Source organism: Dermacentor silvarum, chromosome 7 (genome assembly GCF_013339745.2).
Source record: "Dermacentor silvarum isolate Dsil-2018 chromosome 7, BIME_Dsil_1.4, whole genome shotgun sequence".
Taxonomy (NCBI): Eukaryota; Metazoa; Arthropoda; class Arachnida; order Ixodida; family Ixodidae; genus Dermacentor; species Dermacentor silvarum.
The window spans coordinates 51539382-51543419 of record NC_051160.1 but is presented as its reverse complement, the minus strand read 5'-3'; the positions used below and the strand labels follow the sequence as shown (position 1 = coordinate 51543419).

At 42.5% G+C, this 4038-nt stretch overlaps 1 long non-coding RNA gene across 1 annotated transcript in view; it reads left to right on the top strand.

Annotated features, from left to right (window-relative positions):
• LOC125946745 (uncharacterized) overlaps window positions 1-1543 on the top strand; it is an 11724-nt gene extending 10181 nt beyond the window's left edge. Inside the window, exons 2-3 of the long non-coding RNA XR_007467842.1 lie at window positions 1258-1342; window positions 1403-1543. This is a non-coding gene — a long non-coding RNA (uncharacterized LOC125946745). The remainder of the gene's footprint in view (window positions 1-1257; window positions 1343-1402) is intronic.
• The last annotated feature ends 2495 nt before the right edge of the window (window positions 1544-4038 follow it).

Below are 4038 nucleotides of genomic sequence, written 5' to 3'. Positions count from 1 at the left end.
ATTTCCCGTGAAGAAATTGAAATTAGTGCCTTTCAGATGGTATTGGCAAACTGTCAACCCCCCCCCCCCCCCCCCTCTGGCAGAGATCCTGGGTACGCTACTGAGTAGAACTCATTAGTTCTTTGTGGTCTGAAGAAATATGTGGAATGCTATCAAACCGAAAATCTCTCCTGAACCTATGGAGCAGTGTTTGTAGCGTAACGTGAGTGTAATCGCAGTCTTGCCTGTGTTGAAATGTGAAAGCTGCAACGATGACCACGGGAGGCTTTTGTACAGCTAGCTCATATGAAAAAAATTCATGAAGCCGATATCTGTATCTAATAACATCTATATTGAAACTGCATATAATAACTGTAGACTTTGATGTTGTTTGTTTGTTTAGTGAAGTGATTTCATCGGACTGCAGGCATGAAAAAATGTGATACAGTGTTATGAATTGGGGAACCTTTCTTCCCTATTCCTTGCTTTCAATAATTGTTGGCTTCCTTCATATGTATGGCATAACGAACCCCCTCATTTCCCTACCCTTAATTGTTTGTGATAGCAAAGTCATTTCCTGTTTTGCACGTCCATTAACTGTCAAAAATCTTTTGCATTTTGCTTCGTAGCTGGGACTGCTGCTAATATGCATAAACAGTCTCATACTTATTCCTGCCATAAAATGTTTACATATTCTTTTTTCTTTGTTCATAATTTCCTTAGCATTATGTGCATGAACCCATATTTGATCTTGCTTTGCATTCATGCTTTTTGTCTTTTTTCATATTGAATCAATTATTACCGTTCTGTGATAATGCGTTATCTGCCACATGCCCTTTTAGCAAAGAATATTTAGCCTGCACTTCTGCTACAGTAAATAAACAGTTCTTTTTATTTTACTTCATTTACTTTCTCGTTTCATCTTCAAACTACATAATTTCACTCTGCTGAGCTTTGCAAATCTTGAAGCATAACATTTTTTCACAGTTCAGTGCTGCAAACCTTCGGAGAAGGACTGGAGCAGTGACTTTCTATTGCGGAGCAAGCGGTGCGTAGTGTCAGATGTTAGCGCCACCTCGTGGAAAGCCGGAGAAACACAGCGGTCCCGGACGAACAATAGGAGCGCGGCCGACGTGCCAGGCATCTCAGAGTAGAGGAGGCGCTGGGCACACCCTCTGTAATGGACTGTGCAAAGTACAGTTGTCGCACGCACGAATTACGTGTTAATGGGAATTTTTCTTAGGCTGTGCTTCCTGGAGTTATCTGTGACATTTATAGGTTGAAGAAAAGGCGCGCACATGCGCCAGGGCCCTCTTCGAGGACTACCCCTGCTGCACCAACCGTGGGCAAGCCTACGGACGAGGTAATGTTTTGTAAAACCGTTAGCGTCCAGTAACGCCACAATTCATTATTTCTTTTTCAGCTGTTGCGCAATGCAGACAGCCGTGGCCAAGCTGAGGGAGCCCCGGAATTTTTTGAACAGAACACAAGAGAGGTATGCCAGGTCACATACTGCATATGCAGCTATGTAAAGTATTTAAATGAATTATGCTTGCATGTTCTGCATTTAAATGAATGATGGGAGGATGTCCCTGGCTAAACAATGTCTTTCCCACGATCTCTTCTTTTGCTGGTGAGAGAGAGAGAGAATTAACTTTATTAAAGGTCCTGAAGGGGCCTGGGCACCCCTTACGGGGGCCGGCCCGGTGGCTCCGCCCATGTGGGGACTGGGAGCTTTTGCTGATGTGCCCACAAGATGTGTACTGACAGTGTGGATTTTAGATATTAGTGAAATGCTTCACTAACAGTGACCTCGCATATTCTGCTTCAGATTGGCATGATGACAACCAGCTCTGAAGAATTGTTCACTGACCTTCACATTTTTCTCAGTGACACAGAGGGTACCACTGCATCTGTCCAAATTTTATGTAGATTTCTCTCGGAGCACACCGTTCAAACAGAAACTGCAATAACTAGTTGCACTGCAGCAGGTCCAGACCACGAGACCGTTTATTTCTCAGGCTTTAAATCAGTGCAGACCAGCGAACCGGCCATGCCAAGCCTGTGTGCAGTGACTCTTCCTGTCTTTTCATTGTTTTTGAGTATGCTTCCAGCGACAAGAACTGTATATGAGCTGAGCAAAGCCGACCGACTGACACTTTTCTTCAAGAAACTTAAGACCGCTCTCAATTACACTGCCCTGGGTGCCTTGTTTGGCACGCCCCGCAGGACTGTAGCTAGATTTTTCATTAATGTTCTCACGCCAGGATTCGCAAAAACACAACAATAAATTCAATGGCACCATAAAGGTGATGTGAATTCTACAATGCCACCATGCTTTAAGCAACACTATCCACAGTGCAGAGTAATCATCGACTGCACTGAGATCAAAGCATAGGGTCCCAAATCAGTTGAGCTGCAGAACTGGATGTACTCGCAGTACAAAGGGGCATACACAGCAAAATACCTATTTGGAATTGCTCCCGGTGGCACCATTATGTTACTATCTAAGGCGTATGGAGGCAGGTCAACAGATGCTTTTATTGGAGTTGACAAGGGCATCCTTTCTTTGCTAGAGCCTGGTGACATTGTACTTGCTGACAAAGGCTTCCCTGGAGTGCGGGTGGACACAGCAGAGGCAAAGGCAGTCTTAGTTATGCCACCTTTTTCAGCAGGGGGACACTTCAGGAAAGAAGAAATGAATGAGACGTACAACATTGCCAGTGTCCATGTTCATGCCGAGCGTATGATTCAACGACTAAAAATTTTCAATATCCTTAATATACGGCTGCGAATTGAGCTTCATGACCACATTGACAGAATTCTGCATATGATTTGTGTGTTGGCGAACTTGCAAAGTAATATATTTAAGAAGAGCGAGTAATGTTTCAACCATGATAAATAATGTGCATACAGCAAACATGTTTGCTAATGCACGAGTCAGCAGCACACAAGCTTCTATAGAGTAGTGAAGAAAAAAATATTTTGCATTTCGGATTAACTGAGCTAAAGGGCTGAGAAAGTAATTGCTGTGTTATGTACGGCCACTATCCTATGGTAAAACCCTCTTGCACACTCACTGCCATGTTATGTTATGTAAGCAGCATAGCTCACCCATCGTTGATACAACTTGCATCTTCCAAAAATGTGCCATTTGTGCTTACCAAATGTTCTGGCAGTTTGTTTCACTCGCAGGTCGTCCGTAAAAGAGAACGAATGCCATTTATTATATCGTAAGAGATAAAAGAAGGATAAATAAAATGTCCCAACATCCAATCACAAGGAGACTCTATAATCAATCAGTATGTTAAGACTAGTGCGTGCTGTTGAGAGAAAGATGAATGATAGCTAGAGGAGTCTACCAGTGTGAAAGGCTTGACATGCTAGTGCATATTTATGATTTATTTATTTATTTGAACATGCGATCAGCGCCTTATAGCGCCTAGATAGTAGTCGTTAACACTTGTAGTGTAATCTGTACAAAACTACCATAAGAACATAAAATGCATACTGCAAACTCAGGTGTTGCAATACAATGTCACAACAAACAAGATTACAATTTGGAACGTTATTACATGGCACAGCAGTAAGACATTTCGATGAAATTACAATCGTGCTACTGTTTTTGGCACGAACATCAAGCCCGAATTAGAAGCACTGCGATCAGACGAGATAAACAAGCCCCTACTAAGGAAGACACTCTCAAACAAGAGAAAGAAACTGTTCTCGACCATTTGTGCTTACCAAATGTTCTGGCAGTTTGTTTCACTCACAGGTCGTCCGTAAAAGACAACGAATGCCATTTAATATATCGTAAGAGATTAAAGAATGAGAAATAAAATGTCCAAACATCCAATCACGCACAAACTCTGAAAGGCAGGCAACAGTGAGTGCGATAAGAAGAACAAAGAGGAAAGTGGAGCTCTATAGTACTGTCAATAAATGCAATGATATCCATCCCTGTCCCTTAGGCTACAGCAGTTCACACTTTTTTTCGCATTTTTTTTTTTCTTCGGGCAAAACAGGTACAAGGTTTGCCCGCGAGGTATGGCAAAAGGA